Source organism: Pan troglodytes, chromosome 3 (genome assembly GCF_028858775.2).
Source record: "Pan troglodytes isolate AG18354 chromosome 3, NHGRI_mPanTro3-v2.0_pri, whole genome shotgun sequence".
Lineage (NCBI taxonomy): Eukaryota > Metazoa > Chordata > Mammalia > Primates > Hominidae > Pan > Pan troglodytes.
In genome coordinates, this window is record NC_072401.2 from 71,282,102 (window position 1) to 71,309,053 (window position 26,952).

A 26,952-nucleotide genomic window follows, 5' to 3' on the forward strand; every position below is an offset into this window, starting at 1 on the left:
TTTTAGGTTAATCAATGTGTGTTGTCATTAAGTTATGTCTTAACATTATGTAAACAAGTGTACATATGATGATTTTTATTTACAAAATATATATTTGATTTGTCTTTTTTCCCCCAATTTGTGATCACCTATCCTGTGAACCATGTAGTTTTGGTTCTCATCCAGCAGATTATGTACCTCAACTGGTACCTCCCTCTTGTGTCATAAGACAGTTTCAGGCTTCCTTATTTGTATTTATCAGTCATTTTATTGCAGGCATGGTAAAATAAATTTTGGGGTCTAGGCCATTCATTGACTAGACTGCTATCTGTAATTTATCAGGTTACTTGGACCTGTCTGCCATCATCAAGATATATGGCTGGGGAGATAGCACCATAAAGGAAACAATTATTGAGAAGATAAATGGCCTGTGAGAGAGCTACAAGTCTCTAGAGTGTGTGAGGAAAGGCAGAAAGTTACCTTGGCCAAAGATTTTGCTTGCATCCATATATCCAGTTAGTTTTGGGCCCAGGAACAGTGTATTTTCACTGATAGCTTCCCCGTCTTTCAATTTCATTCTTGTTCTCTTAGTCAATACTCCATAGAAAGTGCCTCTGGCCCCACACTTATTATTCCTTTGGCCTACTGCAGAAATTAGAATATATTTTGAATTTTAAAAGTGGCATTCATTGAGCAACAGCTTTATCTAGAAATTATCCAAGTGTCTCAGAGTGTTTTCTGAGTTTAAGACTTAGTGGCAAAAAATGGTGCCATATGTGAAATCTTTAAACAAATATAAAGGTAAATCATGACTTGTCATGTAGGCTTGGATAACTCAATCTTCAATCAAGAAAAAATAGACAAAACAAAAAAGAAGGAAGGAAAAAGGAAAAAAGATAGGAAGTAACTAACCCTACATCAAGTGAGAAAAAATTGTACTTTATATGTGACTTACTCAATTAAAAAAGACCAAAAAAAAACTTATGCAATATCTGCATAATAATCCAAAGTGAGATGCAAGAGAATATTGTCTCTGTAAAAGAAGAGAAAAAGACAGGGATAACGTAGGTTATAATAACAATACATCTGACAACTAATAAGAAAAAATAAGATGAAAACTAGCAAACTACATAAATACATACTTACATACATAAATGCAACAGAATTAAGTGCACTCCAGAAAAAATAAAAGTAAGATTTGCCTCTGAAGAAATTAAATTAAGAGTTGGAAGTCACTGTTAAAAATATTCCTTAAACCAGAGGATGTAATGTACATCAACAATCTAGAACAGTAGGAGATTCAGCTAAATTATACTAAAAGGAGAAAGTGCTGCCAATGAATCAGAAGAAATGTTGCAGTATAAAAAAAGGGAAATTCTGGGCTTGGAAACCATTAGAAAAATAACTGAGCTTGGAGATATGTGTTATAGTCCTTTTTGAGTGAAGGAGTTAATCAGATAAAACCAGGTATAACCAGATTCATGGGCTATATTCTTTGGGCATTTGACATTTTCAGTGATGATGAAGATTCCTACACAAGTGTAAACTAAAGAAAAAAAAACACCCAAAGGGCCACATTTACTAAGTGCCCACTCTGTGCTAAGCCCTGGAGACACAGAAGTGAGAAGACAGTCAGGATCCTTCTTACAAGCTTTCAGAGCTCCTGTAGAAAAGGGACAGGATGCTAAGAGAGCAACACAGTGACATAACAATTGCTAATGTTGATTGAGCACTTGCTCTGGACCAGCACTGTTCTGTATGCTCTCAGTATTTAATCCTCATTATGTATTTTACAGATGAGGAGGCTGAAGTGCAGAGAGGTTAAGAGATTTCCAATTCATGGAGTTATTAGGTGAGACAGCTGGTATTTGAACACAGCTTGTCTAGTTCCACCCTCCTGATTTTTTTCTACTCATCTTAGGGAGGAAGAAATTTTTAAATTCAAGCCAGTAAGTGAATAGCAGATAGCAGAGCAGATGTAGGGAGACACAGGAAGTAAGAATTCTCTAAGTAGAGAAATAAACTTTTTCACAGACCCTGAAGTAGGAAAGAACTTGGGGAACTGGAAAGACTTATATGGTGAGACTAAAACTACGTGAGGCAAAAATTAATCAATAAATGTTCCTTCTACCACTTCACCTTTAGTGTACTTCACCAGCTGTACACTTTAGGCCACGGCCTCAAATATTGGTATGTCCAGAGTTATTTTCTTATTTCTCTTTTCTTTCTACACATTTTTCCTTGAATTAAACACTGCCATGATTTAATTACCATAGATATCAAAATTATTTCTAAAATCTCCCTGATTATTCTAAATAGCTAGCCTATTTCTCTTTCCCCCATCCTATCTCTCTCTGTCTTTCTCCCCTCTCTCGCATTCATCTCTGATTCTACTTATTATGTGAGTGAAAAACAAAAGCCACCAAATCTCCCCAGAAATAAATCAAAACGTCAATCTTGATGATTCTTCATGACTTAACATGCCCTCACATCATCAGTGGACAAATCATACAGAATCTGCCTCCTAGACAGCCAATAAATCCATCTGGCATTGCCATAACTTCTGCCTGAGCCTAGAGTATTGACACCCATTATTACTCACAGGATTATTTTCAATCAGAACTCCACACTTTCTAGATTCTGATTTATCAGTTCTGTATTAATCAGAGTTCCCCAGAGACAGACAGAAACAATAGATGAATAGATAGATGGATGATAGATAGAAGATTTATTAGGTGAATTGACTCATCTGATGATTATAAAGGCTGAAAAGTTCCACAATAGGCCATCTGCAAGCTGGAGAAACTTGCAGTGAAACTGGTGGTGTAACTATTAATCAAAGTCCAAAGGCATCAGAACCAACGGAGCTTACAGAGTAACTCTCAGTATGAGGTCAGAGGCCTGAGAACCTGACGGATTGCTGGTGCAAGTTCCAGAATCCGAAGTCTGGAGAACATTGAGTTCTAATATCCAAGGGCAGAGAAAAATGGTATCCCAGCTCCGGAAGACAGAGAGCAAACTATTTCACATTGTCTCTGCCTTTTTATTGTATACAGGTGCTCAGCTGATTGGATGATACCTGCTCCCATTGGGTGAGGGCAGATCTTCCTTATTCAGGCCACTGACACCCTCACAGGCATACTCAGAAATAATGCCTTATCAACTATCTGGATATCCTGTAATCCAGTGCACCTGACACTTAAAATTTACTGTCACAAGTTTCTTCCTTTTGTCAGGAGCTGACAAGCTCAGCTGGAGAGAGCTGAGCTGCCAGGTGTCATAGTAGGCAATCAAGATAACAAGGCAAAATGAAAGTAACAGTCAAGATTTCAATATTGACTGTGATGTGATAGTACAGTCACGCACCACATAATGACATTTTGGTAAATGACAGACCACGTATATGATGGTGGTCTTATTATAATAAACCTTAAAAATTCCTGTCACCTAATGACATTCTCCCTGTCATAAAATTTTAGCACATTACTCATGTTTGTGGTGATGCTGGTATAAACAAACCTACTGTGAGTAATATGAAAATATAGTACACACAATTATGATACCTGATAATGATAATAAATGACTAGGTTATTGGCTTATGTATTTACTATACTATGATTTTAATTGTTGTTTTTAGAGTTGTACTTCTACTTAGAAAAAAAAAAAGTTACTGTAAAACAGCCTCAGGCTGATCTTTCGCGGGTATTCCAGAAGAAGGTGTTGTTATCATAGGAGATGACAGCTCCACACCAGTTACTGCTCCTGAAGACCCTCCAGTGGGTCAAGATATGGAGGGTGGAAGACAGTGATATTGGTGATCCTGACACTGTGTAGGCCTAAGTTAATGTTTGTGTTTGTGTCTTCATTTTTAACAAAAAGTTTAAAAAGTAAAAACAAAAATAAACTTTAAAGATAGAAAAAAATTATAAAATAAGAATGTAAAGAAAGAATACTTTTGGACCACTGTACAATGTGTTTGTGTTTTAAGAAGTGTTATTACAAATGAATCAGAGAAGTTAAACAAATTTAAAAGTTTATAAAGTAAAAATGGTATAGTAAATAAGATTAATTTATTATTGAAGAAAGAATATTTTTAAAAAATAAAGTGAAGCCTAAGAATAATAAAGAATAAGAATGGATAAAGCCTACAGTAGTGTACTATAATGTCTTAGGCCTCCAAATTCTTCACTCACTGACTCACCCAGAACAACTTCCAGTCCTGCAAGCTCCATTCATGGTGAGCGCTCTGTACCTGTGTACCATTATTTATCTTTTATATTGTATTTTTACTCTACCTTTTCTATGTTTGAATACTTTTAGATACACAAATACTATTGTGTTATAATTGCCTATAGTTATTCAGTACTTCCTGAGTAGCTGGGAGGCATGTGCCACAGCACATGGCTAGTTTTTATATATTTATTTGTTTTTGCATCCAGGATCTCACTATGTTACTTGGGCTGGTCTCGAACTCCTGGCTTCAAGTGATCCTCCCATCTCAATCTCCCAAAGTGCTGTGACTACACGTGTGAGTCACTGTGCCACGCCCAACCTGAAACCTTGACTGCAACTCACCTCAGAGACTGCGACACACTGGCTATGCCCCAAGTCATATGTGGAGAGGGCAGCTTTTCTCATCCAGCTTGCCAGGTAAGGCCTTTTTAATTGCCATTGGTTGAGTATCAAAAACCATCCATAGGTGTGTACTTTAGCCAGGAAACAAACTCTTCAAAGTTTGGATTTGTCTCACATTTTGATCTTCCTCATACCATGCACTCCCTCAATTCTCCATGTGTTTCTCTCTCATATATTTATTTATTCTGCTTCTTCTGCCTTGCACACTCTCTCAGCTATTTTTGGTATATTTATCCCTTCCTTATACATCAAGTCTCCAGGAATCTTCTCCAACCTACTAAGTTTTCTTTAGCATTTTGAGCTATTTCAAACACCATCATCTTCAACTCTGGGTATAAGTAAAGATTTCTTTATTATTTGTGTCCTGGAACTCATGTTAAATTTACATATTATTTAAACTTTAGTGCTTTCTAAATTTTCTCCAATATATATATCCCTACTTGAAAACAAAACTTACTAAAAAGTGGTATGGAGTTTCTCTAAAGGAAAATGGTCTGTAATAAAAAATGTTTTCTGTCCTCTGGTTAAACTTGTAACACAAGGATTCATTTAGGAGCAATTATAATCATTAGAAAATTGCTTCTTAAAGTGACCGAATATCTACTATACTTTCAACTCTTAGGACTTGGTCAACTTTTATTGTCTTTTTTGTTTGTTTGTTTTATGTGATGGGCATTCACTTATTTGAAACAGATATCAGTACTTTCTCCTTTTTTAGCGATTCTTAAAATGTGAATGGTTTTCAGATCTCACTCCAAACATTATCACTTTGATGAGCTCTTATCTCTAAATATTTCTATAAAATGTAATCCTGTGAATGAACAAAATAAAATGGATGTAATCCTAATTTAATAAACTAGAGCTATATTAACTCTCAATCCTGTTACTGCAATTCTTATCTGGGTTTATTACATAGTTCTATAAATTACATTTTAAATATCTCAAAAATCTACATGTGTTAATAGCTTCTTTCCCTTTAACACTAGAGATAAGTGAACTATTAAAATGTGTATGTGTATTTGAAGATATAAACTAAAATGTTTCCATTATCATTTTCAGCAAACACTTGGACACTAAACCTTTTTATCTCCTCTACATATATTTCTCTACTAATATTTACCTTTATCTCAGACATAATTTTATGATATTATCAGTAAGCATATCTTCTATAGTGGATTAACTGACATCTATTGGTTCCAGGCTCTACTAAATTGAACATAGACAGAAGGAAAAGAAAGGCATGTTCTGGGAGCTCAGAGTTTTTTGTTACACATGTCTCGAAGGGTACTAATACATCTCCAGTAGCTGTGATTATGCCATGAAATGTCTCTAATAAAAATTACTTTTTGAAATAACTGTTTTTCACTTGCTCTTTTGGAAACATTATTCCAAAAGATTGTGTCTCTAATTTTACGATGGAATTCATTTGGAAACTTAATTTACTTTACAAAAATTCTTGTTAAATACATTTTGATGGAATCCAATAAAGAGAAATCAATACTATATGTATTTATACATATATATGTATTTCAATACCATTCAATCTCCTCTAGTCTATGAAATAGGGATCATGTGAAAATCAATTTAAGCATTTCCAAGTAAGATTTAATAACCTAATATGTCAAAAATGTTTTATTAAATTCAGCTATAATTCATCTCTAACAAAATTACGCATGAAGATTGAAGTCTCTTAACTTGCAGAAGATTTGTACAATCATTTGCAGAATGATTTAAGAAGAAACAATGAGTCTCTGTTGATAGTGACATTTAGGCCATAAATATTTACTCAAGCAAGGATATGTAAATAATTTAATGAATAATTTAATTTTTGAGAAATAAACTTTGGGAATATTTCTAATGCAAAACAATAATTAGAGTAGGCAGGAAGAGTTGGTGACCATAAAAATGTCTCTGAATCAGGAGTCAGAGTTTCTAACACAATGGTAAAAGACTTCTGAAGGAGGTGGAGGCAAATTCCAGAATGCAAAGCCTGGATACATCACCTAATAGACGTGCTGCTTTTCCTCATGTTTATAATGGGAATGATAATTGTACTAACCCAATTCATTCATTGAGAAGATGAAAAGAATGATCACATCTAAAGTACCCAGTACAATGTTAGGCACATATGAATAACTCATAAATGATGTCATTATTTGCTGTGTGAAACTGCATACATCACAAAAATCTCTGCTCCTTTTCTTACTAATTTGAAATATTAGCATTTTATACTCTCACAATGATTTTGAAAATATTTTCAAATAGTGAAACTACAGAATTTAAAAATGCAACTATTTTGAATGAATGTACTTTCTAGAATAGTTCCTAACATATAAAATGAATTAAGTAAATTTGTAATAAATGAAGTAGGGTGTGGGCATTCTGAAGTTCCAAGCATGGGACTTCTCCATACTTCCAGCCCTGAGGCACACTCTGAAATCCTTATGCTCTGGAATACTATTAGAATAGCTACATCCCAGCCACAAATGTGTTCTGAGTAAAAAAGGCACTGAAAAACCAAGCAAAACAGGAACTGAATCCTAAAGAAATGGGATCTTACATGGGTTACTAACACAGAGACTTGGGTATTCAGAGCAAGTTAGTAAGCCTGTTACTATAACAAATTAGCAAAGAGTCTTCAGAGAAAAAGACAGAAACCGTGTTTGAAGAGACAAACCACATGATGAAGACTGACTTGCAGTCAAGAGCAACATGATTCAGAGTATTACTAGGTTAGGCAGCAGCTTTGAAAATCCCTCTGGCTGAGGTTGAAAGTGATTTTAAGAAGGAAGCAGAGCTGGATCTGTATGTAGGATTTAGTATCCTTTCAGAGACAGGAAGAATGTCGAGGCTCGGAATTAGGCGGCACCCAGAAGTTCTCCAACAATATCTATAATTGGACTTCAAAATAGGCTTATTCTTATAATGGGAGCAAGAATTTGACATCTGTTGAAATGTAGCTTTTTAAAATACTGTTTATTATAGTGTTACAACAGTAAACAGCATTTCAACACTGACTAGATGCAACCAATTCTTTCTCCTTAAGAATACTTAGAGAATTCAGAAATATTGTTTCTGGTAGCCCAAAATTGACAAGTTTGGTAGTCAATAGATTTTGCCATTTCTTTCTGATGCTGGACATAATTTAAAGTGACTAAAAACATTCACATCTATCATTGCATTAAAAACCCCTCTGGCCACTCCTGTCCCTTTGTCATCCAGAGTAATGTAGTTTTTTCTTTTCTTTTTTTTAATTCATTCTCCAACTACCCACCACTTCCCCACATAAAAAAAGTCTAATTTTTTCTTAAATGTCTCAAGTAAGAGTAAAAAGTTAAAAAAAAAGTGATAATATATTTTTATTCTTGTTACTATTTGATAGCAAGATCTTGATTAGATTCTCACTATTATATATACATGACAGATGTAAGATCTTTTTCCTTTAAATATTATACCATTTTCTTAGGTTCAAATTGAGAACAAAATCTGAGAAAGTTATGCTTCAACTGAGATTACCTTTGGGAAGTATAATTGGATGAAATGCTAAGCCATTGCTAATGCCCAGCCTATCTGAGGCCTGAATTTGCTTCAGGAGCCCTCAATGGGCATTAAAACAACAACATAACAACAACGAAATTTCATACCTTTTTTTTTCTTTTGCTAATTCTTATGCAAAAACAACTAAAAGCTTGGAATGGTATTCCCATTTTGTAATTTGCTTTTTAAAAAACACTTTTTGGTGGCTCGCAGTGGCTCACACCTGTAATCCCAGCACTTTGGGAGGTCAAGGAGGGTGGATTAACTGAGGTCAAGAGTTCAAGACCAGCCTAGCCAACATGGTGAAACCCCGTCTCTACTAAAAATACAAAAATTAGCCGGGCGTGGTGCATGCCTGTAATCCCAGCTACTCAGGAGGCTGAGGCAGAAGAACTGCTTGAGCTCTGGGGAACGAAGTTTGCAGTGAGCCCAGGTAGTGCCACTGCACTCCAGCCTAGCCAACAGAGTGAGACGCAAAAACAAACAACCAAAAAAAAAAACATTTTTTCTCTTTCTTCACATTCTAGTATTATACTTCAGGAACAGCGTATGCATAATTATTTACGTAAATTGGAATTTCCTTATTGCCTTCTTGCAAATAATTTGGAATTTGGTAAATAACTTTTTACAACAGATGCTATGACAGATGCATATAATTTTCCATCCTTAACATCAGATATGAATATGGAACCCAAAATCTAGTACTGGATGTTAACATAATTGTTGACACCATAGTTTTTTTTTTTTTTTCTTTAATCTGATTATACTTCTCCTCAAAATAATGAGAAGAGGTTGATTGAAATCTGATAAATTACAGGCAGAAGCTAAGGTCACTTATTTATTATTTCCTCATGTCAGATTTCCTGGCCTAAGTCATATAGTTATTCCAAAAAATAACTGATTTAAATTATTGTCAGTATTTTTTTCTCAGAAATTCCTGTGTACATTTAAAATGTCCAAAAATACTTATTCATTAGCTTTACATATATTTTAATCCAAAATTCAATCCTACAATTTTTTTAGAGTGAATAATCAGGAACAACATAGCAAGACTTCCAAATAAACCTAAGTTTGTAATAAAAGAAAAAAGCTGTGTATGTAATCCCAAATGTGGACTCTAAATTTAACCCTGGAAATTCTATGTTGTATGACAGTGAACAAGACTGGGCCTTTCCTGCTACAATTTGTCATTTGTAATATCAATTGGTTGGACTAGCCACTACTTATGCTCCTTTAAATAAATTCTATTGTTTGAAAGAAGTCTTATCAAAGTAGGCAGTTTAAAAAGTGGCATTTAGAATTAAATAGGCTACCTTAGAACTATCACTGCTTTGCTATTAATTCAGGTGTGACAGAGTTTAATGATGATAATTTCATTGTCATTATTCTAAGTCACCTCAAGCTATGTCCTTGTATAATATATTTATCTGAATTTCCCATTTGAATAAACTTCCATAGAGTGTGTTTAAGTAGGTTAGTGGAAATTACATTTTTTTCCCAAACACCTAGAAATTTGTAATTATCTAAATCTTGAGCTTCTCATAAAATTTCTTTAAAAAAAACATTTTTTAACTTTTAAACTGTAACTTCATAAAAGTAGAGAAACTTCGTAGCTTTAACTTAGCTCTTGCTACACTAACATATTTTTATAAAGTTGAATTTTAGAAATCATAAACACAGAGACCTAAAAATTATCCTATTATTTTTTTAAAACAAAGAATGATAATCCAGTTTTAGCTGATGAGCAAAGTAAGATTTCATTGTAAAATTTTAGATAAATCAGAGAATATGAAAAATGGGGAACACTAGGAGTTACTTTATGATTCTAAACTTGGCCTTTACGTAGGATTAAACAGAATTTAAATTATTCTTTAAATAGAGGTAATGGGCCGGGCATGGTGGCTCATGCCTGTAATCTCAGCACTTTGCGAGGCTGAGGTGGGCGGATCATGCGGTCAAGAGATGGAGACCATACTGGCCAACATGGTGAAACCCCATCTCCAAAAATACAAAAATTAGCTGGGTGTGGTGGTGCACACTTGTAGTCCCAGCTACTCGGGAGACTGAGGCAGGAGAATCACTTGAACCTAAGAGGCAGAGATGGCAGTGAGCCAAGATCTCACCACTGCACTCCAGCCTGGCAAGAGAGCGAGACTCCATCATAAATAAATAAGTAGAGGTAATGTTATTCTCATATTTAATTATTTTAAAAAATATTGATCTCAGTTAAGAAAAAAATCATATACTCTTTGAAAGGCAAGAAACATGGAAAGAGGAAAATAAATCAGTTTTGCAGGTTTTGACCATAAACATGAAAACATACGAAAAAAGAGAATGTCTTGCCTACAGAACATTTCTGCAAGTTGGATAACAACTATTTAAATCCTAATGTTAAGCCACATAAAAGCATTTCAAAGATGACTACCTGATTCAGGAATGACATTTTCTAAGACAAACTTGTAAACTGGAGTGGTTAACTGCCCCATTTCATTTTCTTAGCTATTTTCCCACCCTATATATGATAAATTAATCTACAACGGGCTCTCTTTAAAAATGAATATTAAATAGAAAAGAATTAAACTAAGTTTTATGCAAAAATACTACAAAAGTAAAGATTGAATGGCCCATATCAAGATGGAAAATAACCAAAAAAATTCATTCTGAAAAAAATTGTATAGATTATTATTTTCCTATGCTATCAGAGAAATTATATAACTTGGAATACTTGGTTAAAAACATACAAATAATAGTTATAATAAATAGTGGAAGAGATGGTTGAGTAGGGGAAATATGGAGAAGATTGCTGTCTTAGGCCTCAAAGTAAGTAGTGAGAGATTTCTATGTAAGTGATTTATTAAGACACTTCCATAAAAACATGTTTAATAGCCCAAGTAAGGTCCCTGAGGAGAAAAACAGGTGTAGACATAGAAAGAAAAAAACATATAATAGAGGAGGAAGGCAAAGAACCAGGGGAAGGAATGCAAGAACATCTGAAGGTAGAACCAACAACATCCACTAAAATTGCCTTGGTGTGTTTTCCCATAAAAACTGACTCTGAGTCAAGATCTCAAGTGCAAAGAGTTAATTTAAATGATGATCCCAGAAAAGGCTCTTTGGAGAATGAGGAAATGAAACAGGGAAAAGAAGAAAGGAAACAAAATATACTTGATCTACTTGATCAAGCAAGCTTCCTGGATACTTGGAACTTTATCCTGCTGCGAACCAGATGTCTTCTCCACTTACTTCTCTACATTTAAGGAAGTAAAAAAAAAAGTATCTTAAGCTCTTCAAGAGAATAGAAAGAACACTATTAATGCAGCCAGCATAACCAAACAGAATATAATGCTATATTCCATTTATATGATATTCAAAGACACTAAAAGAGTCACTCTGTGGTGTTAGAAGTTAAATGGTTAACTTTGAGAGGAGAGAGGATATTGGGATTGTGCAGAGGCTGGGGCATTTGAGTATGCTATCAGTAAGATGAGTGTGTTCACTTTGTGATTATTCACTGAGCTATACAGTTATAATTAGTATACATTCCTGCTGTATACTTTTTAAAAATATTAAAAACAAGTAATGTCCTGAGGTGGCCCAATTGTAAATCCAACTAAAGATTTCTGAACACTGCTGCTGGGACCTCTGGTCAATTATATTTTCTGTAGTTGGAGTCTCCTGGCTCTCCTACTGATGGTGTTACCATTTCATTTACCTAAAGAAATTTCTCTAGAAGACTGTAAACCCAACCAATTTGAATTACCTGTTCTCTAATATTGATGCATACTTTTTGACCTGGAATCTTTTTTATCATAACCCTGGGGATTCACTATACCTAATATCTGAGTTGTAGTCTCAGTTTTCTGTATTCTGTGTCTTAGTATGTATTGAAATATTCACTTAATTTGATAGAGCACAACTTCAAGAAGCTTTATAACAAAGGTTTATGGAAATACATTTTTGACATCTTGTAGATGTTAAAATGTCTTTTTCTCACACTTTGTAAATATCTGGTTGTTTATAACATTTTCTGTGATTTTAATTGCATTTACTTTTTGGTTAAATTTTTAATTGAGTAAAACAGTTAAATATACAAATTCTACATTTAAAATTTAATAAATTTCACCAATGTAAATGTTTTCATAAACTCAACCAAGATTCAGAATATTTTAGTCAGTCTAGGACATCCTCTATAGCCCACTTCTAGTCAATGTCTACTCCACATGAACTGTATTCTGATTGCTATTGCTATAAAATAGTTTATAACATTTTTGAACTTATATAACTGGAATCACACAATATGAATCATTTGGTATTGGCTTGGCTTTGCTCAGTATAATGTACACAAGATTCATTCATGTCATGCTACATAATATTTCATTCTTGGTAACACCACAACTTATTTATTTGTTTTATGCCTGCTTGAAAAGAGGGCTCAGAGGAGACTGCCCAAGTTTTGTCAAAGAGAGAGACTTTGTCAATATGCCCTTAGATTTTCATTTATTTGAATATTCTTGTTCATGTACTTGAAATAGATTCTTTACCTCCACCCAGTATTTGATATATCCTCTTGCTCTTATTTAAACATAATTTCTTTCTGTGTCATCTTTCATTAACTTTGTCAGAAATAGTGAAATATCCTTAGTCTTGCCTTCCCAAAACAACTTTTGCCAATCCCATTACATGCCGATATGTGGATTAATCTTCTCCTGCAATAGACTCTAGCTAAGGAATAGGATTATTTCATATTCAACATTTACTTCCCACATCATAACAAGAAGCTCTGAAAGGTTTGTCAAATTGTACTTTCTTGATCTACTGCAGTTGGATAACCCTCAAACATCATTTGTAATTTTGGATATCACCCAAATCTGTGAAACTTTTCAGTATCAGCCATAATTATTTATTTATTTCTAAGCAATCTTTGAATATAAATTAATGTTTTGGGCCAAAAACCAAAAGAAAAGGAAGGTCAACTACTATTTGAAGGATAATGAATTTTGATTGTCACAGACAATCATAGACATGATGACAACATCTCTATTGCCATTTATCTATCATTCTTTATTTTACACTTAATTTAATTTTATAAATATAGTTCATTTTCATTGACATTTTGGAAGAAAATTTTTAAGAGTTTTGAATGTGAACAGATACAATCTAATGTAAGAAATACCACACATTATATATTGTTACTGTAGCTCCTCTATATTTCATGTGTGTAATCTATGAAATACAATTTTATTATTTGCTTATTATGCATTATCATTATATACCTAAACTTCTAATTATACTGAATTCACATATATATTTGGGAATAATTTGTCGGTTCCAAAGGATTTTGGACTTTACTACTTCTGAAATGGGCTAGTTGCTAAAATCAGGCGACAATGATACTGAAGGAAAATGTCACAGGAGATAGAAAGCAATGACGGCTGTTACCCTTGAGTGGTTTAAGGAAAACATAGAGTTTCTCTATTTTGTGACTAGAATTTCTCTAAATATGCCAAGTTTACTAAAGCTGTATACCCTGCTCATAAGTCAGAAAATATATCTTAGAGAAGAAACAATTTTCATCAGATGTGGCTGCAGCAGAAAAATAAAATAAAATAGAGCTAGTAACAGAGTAATGGGCAGAAGACTAAAGGAAATGGGAAAGGTAATGCCACATAAACTTGAAAGAAAAGAGAAAAAGTGAAGCAGCCTGAACGAAATAAAATAGAACATTGGTTGAATAAGGATACTTTAGACAACAAATAGAAATCCAAAGGGACATAAGTATAGAAACAGGAAATAATCAAGAATTTCATACTTAGAATTTAGTTTTCATTGCAAGTAAGAGAAATCCAACTGACTTAATAATAACAATACCCCATTTGTGGGGTAGAGGAGGGAGGAGGTACTGTTGTCTTATATAACTGGAACATCTATAACCTAAAGCATGTTGGATCCAAATATTTAAGCACACTATTAAAAATCTGTTTTCATATCTCTCTTTGTATTCATTCTTAGTCATGCTTATCTCAGGCTATGAAAAAGATGACCACACGGTATTCAAGACTAATACAACCAGCTTAGCACATTTTTAGAAAGTGAATATGTCTTTCCTAGAAAAGCTACAAGCTTTTCCAGATTCTTTTCACTGGCCATTTGTATGTCACAAACCCAACCCGAGGCAATCACAGTAGTTATGACAGTGGATTGCATTGACTAAACAAGCTAAAGTGGGAAGCCAACTGTAGAGACTGTCTCCTTCACCTGAAGTTCATGAACTAAGAGTGGATAAGGACAGGAAAATCTGGGTACTAGTGTCTGAGAATAGGGGAGTTAATTTTGATCAGTCGCCAACAAGTAAGACACATAATATATACAGGTAGGAGGTGATTTAGACAGTGACAGATATCAGGCTACAAGACAAAAGCAAAAAGTAAACAATGTGGATAATGTGAGAAAAGTGAAGAAAGAAAGTAAATATAAGATGAACATAAAAAACGATACAAAAACTGATCACAAGCAAAAGATGTGTATATAATTGTTATATGTATGATAAATATACACACACACTAATAATTTACTAATGGTTTGTGTGTATGTATGTGTATATTCATATATAGCTACATATACACATGATGGTGTATGTGTGTGTAGGTATGGATAAAGATAAGTAAATTTACCATACAAATTAGTGTTTGGGAGTAGTTACAGGAAATCTGATATACAGTGTGCATTCCTCAAATTCCTTTTTCTTATCCAGCTAATTGGTGTCATGAGATGAAGCAGTAAACAAAACAGATGGTAACTTAGTCTTTCTTCCCAAATATGCAGTTGTCTTGCTAAGTGAAAGGGGACACACTTGTATTCCAAGTAGGCACATCTTATAAACATGCATCGATATAACTAAATTTCTGTCTTTGACCTTAGCTAATTCTAAAGTTAAAAATAGTGGTGCTAACAAACATAATGGAATTGTGCATGGCTGCATAAGGATGCTGGTTTATTGTACATAAAACACTGCAAACCTTTCTGAAGTGGATGAGGGCTAAAGGTTGAGTGGTTGTAATGAAGCAAAATTGCAGGTTCCCAAGGGCAGGGTGGAAAAGCAAATGAACTGTGTTTTTAGTTCTTTAGAAATTACTTTGGCAATTAAGAGGTGTTCATATGTGTGGTTTGACTGCAGTCAGGGCACCCAGTGGAATACCCAGACATTTCTTAATGTATATTGGCCATTATTTCCGCAATTATAAAAGGGATATAAATGCTAACATGCACATTTCCAGTAATATGGCTTTCAGTCCCTATACCATCATTGTAGAAATGTATTATGTGGCTTTTCTAAGCCCAGCTTGCTCTGCAAGGTCAATGCAACCAGCAATTCATTCCTTGCAGGGTAACCATTTTATTAGGTAGCGTGGAAGTTGGAGCTCCCTATTTCATTAAATGGCAATTAAGTAATTTAAAAATAATACTAAGCCTCTTAATCAGCTTGTTTTGCCTTGTGTACCAGAAGGGACTTTGGCATTTTCTAACAATTAATATAAAAAGTGCTTCAAAAATACAACCAATGCTTTTAAGCTTTGAATTTTCCTGCCAAATCAGAGGTTTAAAAACATTTCTCTTATGAAAATGCTGTCTTTTAAAATGTATTCTTCTTCAATAAGAGAGCTACTTTTAATGAGGTAATGGGGTAATGATCCATTGTTAGATATATTTTATTTTACAGTAGTTTAGACAAAAGGCAGTCCCATCAGATGAATAGTTATGAGTGCAAGCAAATAAAAAACCCTTATGAATACTCATTAAATAATTTTGTTGTTTTACCTTAAAGATAGAAATTGTTAAACCTTCCTTAGAGAAAATTGTACCTTAGATAACTTCCTATCTACGGCTGCATAACAAATCATCCCATAGCTTAGTGTCTGAAAAAATAATTTATTCTTCTCACAAATATTCAATATCAGCAGAGTTCAAAAATGACAATTATCTCTTCTCTAAAAGGTGTCAGTCACTGTGGCTAAACTAGAGGCTGGAGGAATCACTTCCAAAGTGGCTCCTTGATGTGGCTGGCAAGCTGGGGTTGGCTCTCAGTTGGGAGCTTAGCAGGGGCTGTGGGCTCTGGCTCCTCCCCATGGCTTGGCTTACCCAGAAAGTGCTTAGTGGCCAAATTTCAAGAGCAAGCATCTCATGACAATCAAGTGGAAGCTGTATTGCCTTTCCTGACTTAAATGTGGAAATGACATAGCATCACTTTATTCAAAGTCACAACCCCTCCCAGATTCGATAGGAGGAAAGCTAGACCCTACCTGTCAATGAGAAAAGTGTTTAAGTCATGCTGGTAGAAGAGCATGTGGGATACAAGATATTGTGGACATTATTGGAATATAAAATCTGTCGGAATAATTATAATAAAATAGAAATATATCCATGACCACAATGTTAAAATAAGAAATGCATTCCATTTACTTGGAGTAACAAGAAAAGAAATTCTTTTTAAACTCTTTAATTTGTTTGTCTTTAGTCTAATCTACCAAATATTCAGTAGGGTATAGCAGAAAAAGAATGTGTTTTGTAGTCTAGTAATTTAATCTAAATTCATGATGACTAGCTTGGAGGTTCTAAGAAAGCCATATAAGCTCCCTGAGTAATTTACTATTCATCATTATAATTAGGTATATTGACAACTACTTTGCAGGGACATTTACAATGAAGAGTAAATGATGTGACAATATAAACAACTCTGCACATAAAAACTATTAATTTTTGTCTAAAGCAAATATGTTTAATGGCACTGTGTAGTTATCAAATGAGAAGAAGACATAATTTTATATGCAACTAAGTAGTGCCAAAAATGACCCCAGTATATCTTAATAACTTTGATAATATACAGCAGAGATGCCTACAGGTTGATTCATATTGGGTTAGTGTCTTAGTCTATTTGGACTACTATAACACAGTACCATAAAGTAAGTAGCTTATGAAAAATAGAAATTAATTTCTCATAATTCTGGAGGTTGGGAAGTCCAAGACCAAGGTACCAGCAGGTTTGGTGTCTGATGAGCACTGCACCTGCTTCCTGGTTCATAAATAGTCACCTTTTCTCTGTGTTCTCACATGATGAAAGGAAAGGACCCCAGTCTCTTCAGCCCCTCATATGAAAACAAATTTCATTAATGAGGTCTCCACCCTCATGACCTCCTGAAGGCCCAACTTGTAATACCACCACATTGAGGATTAGGTTTCAACATAGGAATTTTGGGGACACACAGACATTCAGAAGATAGGTGTTAGTTTAATTTCAATCTGCATTACTTCTGGTTTCCTATATCCTGATTCGCCAAGTGTCTATCTATCTCATACTGTCAGAGGATGAAAGATATTTTATCTAAATATTTCTGATTTTTCTAAGAAAGGAAAAAAGAAAAAAACACCTATCACACAAATGGTTTAAAATACTTTTGTTTGCATAACTACTGTTAATTCACAATTACGATGGATCTGGACAGGTCAAAAACCCTGAATGATAAATTGAATAGCTCATTGTAGTCACCTTCACTTTATCTGCCAATCCTCTATGAAAGAGTCTAGAAACATCATTATCTAATGATATATGCAATATTCAAAAGTTGGTAATATTCAGTAATTAAAATGCCCAAATCAATCTGTTATTTACTATGGTAATATGCAATGTATGAAATTATTAAGAAACCTTGTTTTTGATGATATATCCATCTTTCCACATTCCTCATCCCCCACTCACACACAGAAAGCCACATTGAGATTCAAAACAGCAAAAAGTCAAATACGAAAGTAATTTTCAGTTCTGTGACCTACCTATGTTTACTAGAAGTACCATTTCCTGTGTACATTTAATATATTATTAACTCCCTTCTTACTGGTTTCAAAGGAGAAAATAAATCTTCAAGTTTATAAAATTATTCTATAAAACATTATATTGATTATATAATTATAAGTTAATATAACTTTGATTTTCTCTTGAAGTTTGATTGGAAAAATAATACACTATTTAAAACTATGTAAGAACAAAATGTTTTTCCTTCTACTGCTATGATTTCCAAACATTATTTTATTTTTTCTTTTGTAAGATAAATTCATTTGACTATCTTTTTGGCAGTTCCAATTTTAATCTAAATGAAAAAAATAAGACAATTGAAATAGATTATTGTTATTGAAACATGGCATGGAAGAAGTGGCAGTTAGAAAAAATTACACTAATACTAATAGTTATTTTCTGGGTATGAAGGTATTATTTTTCCTATACTTGCTGAAATGCTGAAAATAGATTCAATAATTTCATACGTCTGACTTTTTAATGAGTTGGAAAATGGAAAAATCAATCTAAAATTTTACTTTAATTTTTAATAATTTTATTTAACAATGAAATACAAAAATGGTTCACTGTTTAACAATACAATATAAAAATAAAATATAAAAATGTTCTAAATAACAAACTTCTGATAACCACAGCCACCTGATAAAAGTTCAAAAAAAATTTATTTGAAAAGCCACGATGATGTCAGGATGCCGTTATGCCATAATGTAGATATTAGAAGTCATTTGCCCATATTCCCCTTCCTCCTCTCTTTTGGCATATGATGAGCTCCCCAACTCCTTCAAGTTAATCCCTATCAGTTGAGCCAATGAAGTATGAGGGAAAAAGTAACTTGTCATTTTTAGGTAGAAGTCTTTGAGAGAAAGCACGTGATAATACACTCTTACTCCTGCCACAGAGACATCAGTTCCTGATTAAACTTGAACAGAGACGGCCATGACACCTCACCAACTCACAATTATCATGTATCAAAGAAAGAAATAATGCATTGCTTTTAGTCATTGAGATTTGTGATTGATACAAAGTCCAAAATATCAATCATGTAGCCCAATGGGGTGTAAATTTAGGTTATATACCTAACAAATGTAACTTTGCCAGAATTTCCTTTCTTTGAGCCCTTGGTGGACGTGTGAATTCCTTGTCACGCTCTCAGTCTAAACCTATATATAACCATGAATCTCCTCATCAACTTTCAAGATTGCTGTCATCAATGTTAGCTTACCACATCAAATAAATTTAGTCTGGACCTGATATTTTCTTTAAAGCTCAATTTAATTAGATGTTATACAAAGTGAAATTTTGATTATATTTGTTTCAATTTTCATCACATTAAAAAATATAGATTGGAAGCTGGAAAAATGAAACTGATAGTTGGCAGCAGAAGAAAGGAACCATATCAAATTAGACACAGTATTTTATAAATATTACTTTGTGAAAGAAAACCTAAACTTTAAGATACTACAGTGTAATAATTAATGTTCATTAGTGTGATTCTGCTTCTTAAAGTAAAACTTCTCTTCACATAGAATCATAGCCACAAATTGTTAAATACGTACTTTATGCAAGGTGTTTAGCAGACATTGTTTCTATTGTTCTCAACAACTCTGCTAGGTAAGTGTAACTAAACTTCATATATATGTGTGTGTTGGCGGGGGTGTATCTAAATAAATACATTTTTCCCCCAGCCCTAACTCCTTTCTGAGGTATGGCATTTCACCATTAGTTTCCAAGGACTCTGGTCTAAAATCAGCCAAGATAATAGGAAAGATTCTTCGATATCACAGAAGAATTGAAGACTCTTTAAGGAGTCTTTATAATGCAACCCTTTACAAATAATAATAGAAATTTGAAATAATATGTATTGCTTCAGTGCAATAAAAATAAACAGCCAGGAGTTGTTTTACTGTGGGGCTAAACCAAAAGAGATTTTCCTGCATCTTTTGCTGCTGTACTCCAGGTTTCTTGAAGAAAACATTAGATTAAATCTGTTGTCTGAAAACTTGAACCAGAAGCCAAGATGAAGAAAAGGATTCCTGGGGGAAGAAAAGAACAGGTCCCCAAACCCAGGAGTTCAGGTCAGTGAGAGAAGAAGAGAAGAACGCCACAGGCAACCCAGTGGCCCCCCACTGGAGGTGTGCCCAGCATGACAGTCTAGTTGAAGGGAAAAGTACAAGTGTCCTGAAATGCTGGTATGGAAACACAAACTCAGAAAAATCTAATTTTAGATCTTCAATTTTTGTTTTATTATAACACATGTCTCTCTACACTTGATATATCTTATTATATTTAATTTAAGAAAAATTATATTAATTTACTCATTTCAACTGGTTTATACATAGCCAGACTTCAGCCACAAAAAAAAAGTGTCTTAACAAGAATTTTTATAGTAAATATTCTAAAATATTTTCCCATGAAAATGCATATTATTGACAATTAAATGCAGTTTTAGTAGCAGGACACAGTATGATTCCATCAAGAAAGCCCTCGTCCTGGGCCCAGGTTTTACAAATTCCAATGTGACTTACTACAAAATCCTTTATGGAACTTCTGGCACTTCTGTCCCTTGACATCTGTCTCAACACTGACACTTGTAGCCCCCATCCTAGACATTCACTTTCGTGATTAGCAAGGTTCAAGCCTCAGGGAAAGGCTTGTTTTCTTCAACTTCCCTAGGACTAAAAGCAACAGAGTGAATGAAAGTCTGAGTGCAGTGGCACTGCCGGTGCTGGAGATAGCATTGCTTTGAAGCGTAGGGAGGACTTAAGCAGCACAAGCACTTATTTATAGAAAATTCTTTATCATATCAATTTTTTTCAGATATGTGTTAGTGCAATGGACTTTTGCACAGGAAAGAATCTTTTGTCAGTGGTGCTGTGTCCATTTTCTTGCTTCTTTTTTTTGTTCCACTTTGTCCTAAGAGAGGTGATCATGAATTCACACCACACTGATATTAGATGAACATAGCAGCTAAGAAACATTTTCTAATAAATAATTAATATTTCTTTGAAGTTTTTATAATAGAAGGCTAGATATAACATATAGAATGCACTACATTTTTTTTTAGTTCATGAAGTACCATTTAGTGGCAGATTAACCCAATAATTTTAATTTCTAAAAATAATATATTTTCATTAATTTTTTTATTATGTAAATTAGAATTTTCTGATTTTTAAAGTTTTATTTAATGTTTTGATATTAATCATAATTTGTATAAATTTGGATATCTTAGAAATTTTTAACATTTTAGAAAAGAAATAAGTTGCTTTAGAAATGTATGAAAAATGATTTTACTATTTAATTTTGCACTGCCTTAGTGATACGTGGATATTTAAATTTTATGTACTCTGAATACAATTTTTTTTATTTTTTACTTTATTTAGATTGTTATTCAGAGCTAGTGTAAGTTAGAATAAGATAAGGAATGAAAGATAGAAATTTAGTTTATTTTTAAAAACTGCAAAGCTAAAAAAGGAAACTTTGAAACACAGTATGCTTACATTTTAAAATCTGGAGACAAAGTGAGCAGATTTCTCTCCAACATCACTCACATAAAATTTGCAATCAAGATATTATAAATCCTTGATTTAATGAAGATTTAATTATGGATCAAAACAAAGAAAATTAGTAAGAAAATTATTCTCATCAAATTCACAACTTAAACAGGTCAGATGTAATTTCTGTAACTTCAAATTATAAAAGATTTAATTGTTAATTATGAAATGTTACTTGTATACAAATCAGCAGTCATGAAATTGTAGGTTTGAAAAAATGCTAATGTAAACTCCAAACCATTAACAGAATTTATCAAAGACAGAGTGGTACCCTTATAAATTATAATTGTAACTTTATTTTAAAATACAGTTTCTTTTATATTTATATTTTGTGTTACTAGAAGCAATATACGTATACAGAAACAATAGAAAAATTGGCTTTACTTAAAATAATTTTGAAATTGATACTAGAATAAATGAACACATGGAATAAACATGAAAATTTTAATACAATCACTTTCTAGGCTGAAACCAAAATGATATTATTAATTTATCAGTCCATATACTAAGATAAAAGTCAACCATAAGAATTTAAACATAATATTATTCACTTTAATTAGATGATATCAGGGTAAAAACCTGTTGAACAGCAAATATTTATTTTGTAGATTGTTGAACTATTAAAAGAAAATATGAAAATAAGGTTTTAAAATGTATAAGTTTTGACTCAAGTGAAGAACTGAAACAAGAACGCTTAATTTTTGAAATTAATACAAAAGTTTTTGAGAGTAAACTTATAAAAATGTTACTACTGTGGTTGTTCTAGGAAAAATAGAAAGAAAACAAAACAAAACAATAAGCATCAAAGTTTGCTAAAAAATCTAGAGTACTTTTTTGTACTTCATCTATACTTAGTAATAAAATTGTTTACTATTTAGAGACTGCAAATTTTAATTTCAACTTGCATCTTTGTATTTAAAAGTGAGACAACTTGAAAAAACATGCATTGAATCTGACATAATAATCATTCTTGGAAACATTATGGTAGTCCTATCTAAATTCTGTTCAAGCAATTAGGCTTCATTTAGACTAGATATAAGATGCACGAGACAAGTTGAGAGGGAAGATCCCATTCAAATCCCACAGAAAATCCTCAAAGAGCTAACCCTAATTGTGGTATTTCGCCAAAACATGAAATTAATTTAACATTTTCTCTGTTGTAGTTGTTTGGTATCAACACTTACTTTCTACTCACACTGTTTATTAGAAAATTTGTGAATAAATAAAGTTATTATTTAACTTTAAATGATTAAAACATAATTTTAAAACATTTAAAGACATTTCCCTTAATTAAAAAACTCTGAGCATAACATATATGCAACAAAAGTGATAATTTACAAGAACACTAAAACAATCTGCATGACTATGAAGAGGAAGATTCCTGTAAAAATAATCACAAAATTACTCTGCAATAGTTTTATTCTAGAAATTAGTTTTCGCTGTAAAAAATTGGCAATAAAAATGTTAAGAGTATAATTGAAGAACCAGTAGAGATAGATAGATAGATAGATGATAGATAGATAGACTAGATAGATAGATAGATAGATAGATAGATTTTTTATAAGACGGTGAGATTTATGATCTATGTGATAGTCACATATAATTACATTGAAACATTTTGTAATGATACCAACAACCATCTATGGCAACACAATGTGATTATTTATTCTAATATGTTCTTTAACAGGATAAAACTGTAAATTAGTGCATAATTTTGCTGTTCAAACTATTTTTGAGATAGACAGTTTACTCTTATGACATTGCAATGTCCACAAATATGAATCTATCATGTCACAAAGCAGCCTAATTTCTGAATCAGTCTCCTGACTGACTTTCTCTACACTATTGAGTTCAGTCCTAAATTCTCTGTTTCTTTCTCTGTCTCTCTGTCTCTCTCTCTCTTTCATTTTTTCTCTCTCTATATATACCTACGTCTGTGCATATATAGATATGTATTTATATATTCACATATAAAATATGTATTACATAAAATATGTAAATATATATTTGATAAAATATGTATTTATATATGGACATAAGTATAAATACATATTTCTTAAACTCTTTTTGAGACACAAAAATTCAGTCAAGGTGATATTCTTCTTTATTTAATTACTCTAATAATCTGCTTTGCCTATTAAGCCAACTTTTATGATGGTGTTTTGAGATGTTCACAGCATTATTGTCTGTGATTTTTTTAAAAATGTAATTTATGCAACTACATTGCAATATGTTAACATTGATTATAAAATCCATGCTTTACTTCCATGAATTAAGGAATGCTTTAGAAATTTTAAAAGAATTCTGATTGCTATTGCCTCCACAAAGCAAAATTTGTAAAAATTAAAACTAATAAAAAGCTTCAAGACTAAACAATGAGTATAAAAACATTATTAGCAATTTTGATAAACCGAAACCAAGGAAAGTGCATTTTATAAGATAAATATGGAATATTTCCTTACATATGTATCTTTAGTATTCGTCCAAACATTACTGAAGTATTAATAGAACCCTCATGACATGTGCAATGATAACCTTCAGTAATCTTTGTTATTCTGCCAACTTTCAATGATAGAAAATCATGAAGTATTTTTTTTTTCAAATTGTAATTATCGAGTTAACTCTCGGGCAAATAATATAATGTATTTTATTTAATAGTTTGGGAGCCACCATTTTTACTTTTTCCCTGTTCTCCTCCAAAGAAAAAAAAAATAGTGGTAGCCCTTTCAGTGATAAACAAGCCAATTTTCCATAATCAGAAAAATTTTGCTTACCTAAAACATCATATGCCCCAGTAATGGCAAATTATGGAAGTGCTTTTGAGTTTTCTCTGCATTGATGCTGTTCCTTTTAAGTAGCTATCATCTATCTGGGTGAAGCATGGCAGATTTGACAAAGTAATTATGAATAATTTTCAGTCAGCTTCAGACATTAGAGATGGTGCTAGGGCAGATGAGTGTGTGGATGTAATCACATGGGCACACTGGGAGAACAATGATTATATCAGAAATTTCAGTGTTTAATTTTGAAAATGTGTGACTTTGCATATTTGACTATATTGACATGGATTTTCAAAATAAATAATGACTTATTCCCGTCCATTAGGTAATATCTTCTACCTGAAAAATAATAGAGGCTATCAGAAACTACCACTACACATTTTCATTTGATAAACTATTTCTGAGAATCAGAACATAGCTAACTTTTGTTCATTAAAAAGTCTCCAAACACATTTTCTTTCTCTTCCTCTTTTTTTTTTTTGAGATGGAGTCTCGCTTTGTCGCCCAGGCTGTAGGGCAGTGGCGCGATCTCGGCTCACTGCAAGCTCCGCCTCCTGGGTTCACGCCATTCTCCCGCCTCAGCCTCCCGAGTAGCTGGGACTACAGGCGCCCGCCACCACGCCTGGCTAATTTTTTGTAATTTTAGTAAAGACGGGGTTTCACCATGTTAGCCAGGATGGTCTCTATCTCCTGACCTCGTGATCCGCCTGCCTCGGCCTCCCAAAGTGCTGGGATTACAGGCATGAGCCACCGCGCCTGGCCTCTCTTCCTCATTTTTTTAATTGAAATTTTTATATAAATTACATGACCAACAATAGGGACTTAATCAATGAATTTTTATTCTTAAATAAACATGATAGGTACTTCTTTAAGATCAGCAGGTTTATATCAAATTACTTCATAACAAGTCAATTAATTCAGGTATAAAGAGGAATAGTTTGTTCATAATTAATCCTGGCAGGAACACTAAGAAACCAAGTTATTTAAAATCAGATATTCCATGAAAGATGTATTGATTTTGTTTTTCCAATGTTGTAAAAGCAACTAAAAATTTCTAAGCCCAATATTTTATTGTCCATATTTTGGAAGTAATGCCTCTAATTATTCAACTGAGAACGTATATATAAGGTACAACAGGCACAGATCTATTCCACACAAGAGGAAGGTAAGTCTGTAGGCCCATATGACCTACACAACGCCTTGGAAAGAGCAGGGTATAAATAAATATATATTAAATTAATGAACATAATTCACCTTTGTGTGGTTGTTTGGATAATCTTTAGTTTCAGCAAGAGTTAGTGAAGTTTTTAAACTGTTATAAGATCTTGTTTTGAAAGCAAAATATACTGCATTTAACCAACATTTTAGAATAAAAACAATGCCAAAAAGCAGTTTCTCAGAAGTCCCACCATATGCTGTTCTTCAGTTCCTGTTCCAAATCTAGATGATTTGGAAATGAAATTTAGGAAAGACTTGCTAAAAGGAAGATGAGTTAGTTATCTATCACTGTATATCCGATTACTCCAAAACTTAGCTGAAAACAACACTGTTTTTGAGGGTTTGGAATTTGGCAGTGGCTTAGCTGGGTGGTTCTGTCTCAGATACTCTAATGAGGTTGTTGTCAAGATGTTGGCTGCTACTGAAGTCATCTGAACACTTATTTGGGGATAAAAGAGTCTCTTCCAAGATGGGTCGTTGCCAGAAGTCCCCAGTTCCTTGCCATGTGGCTGTCTTCATAGGAATGCTTGAGTGCTCTATGATGTGACAGCTGCTTTTCCTCAGAGCAAATCATCCAAAAGAAAAGAAACATTGAGAAAGTCACAAGGCCTTTTATATTTGGGTCTCAGAGGCCACATACCAACACTTCTGCCATAGTCTATTGATCATACAGACCAAACCTAATACAAGTGAAAGAGGACTACACAATGTTGTGCATACCAAAAGCAGGGGATCTTTGGGAGTTATCCTGGAACTGGGCTACCGCAATATTCAATATGCAACACCTCCTTCTGTAGATTTTATCAATTCTATTCTGCGATCAAAATGAATAATGAAAATTGTATATACTTGGCCCATATTAGTTTACTTGGAGGTATCTTCATTATTATCTATGACTGTGAATATCATTTATATTTGGTTTTTGACATTTCTCTAAGGTTTTAAGAATTAATAGAACTGTAAAATTCATTGTCACATTGTTGAGGACACTTTATTTTATCATCTTTCTTATAAATATTTACAACTGAGAAACTTGTGCAATTTAGTACTGAAAAGTTTTTGTTTCTCTGAAGACTTTCTGAAGAACACTAGATAATTGATCATGTTTACCTCACTTGTTATTTTCTTGCCTTCTGGAAGTTTAGAGACAAATGCAAACTTCAGTCTCATTTATTAGGTTGACAATTATACTTTGAATGCCTATGTGACTTTCTTCATTTCTTCATTTTCGGGTCATCTAAATATCTATATTGTTTTTACAGTGTATTTTCAACAAGGTTTTGAAATTTAGTTAAACATACTTATGCTTTCAAATGTTCTGTATGAAATTCATTAGAAATTATCTGTTTGTTATGGGAAATTAAGAAAGAATGGCCAACAGTAGAAAGAAGAAAATAATACCACTTCT

At 33.1% G+C, this 26,952-nt stretch overlaps 1 long non-coding RNA gene across 1 annotated transcript in view; it reads left to right on the top strand.

Annotated features, from left to right (window-relative positions):
* The first annotated feature begins 2,920 nt into the window (after window positions 1-2,920).
* The window catches only part of LOC107974089 (uncharacterized), a 40,670-nt gene continuing 16,638 nt past the window's right edge, over window positions 2,921-26,952 (top strand). Inside the window, exons 1-2 of the long non-coding RNA XR_001716636.2 lie at window positions 2,921-3,071; window positions 4,419-4,629. This is a non-coding gene — a long non-coding RNA (uncharacterized LOC107974089). The remainder of the gene's footprint in view (window positions 3,072-4,418; window positions 4,630-26,952) is intronic.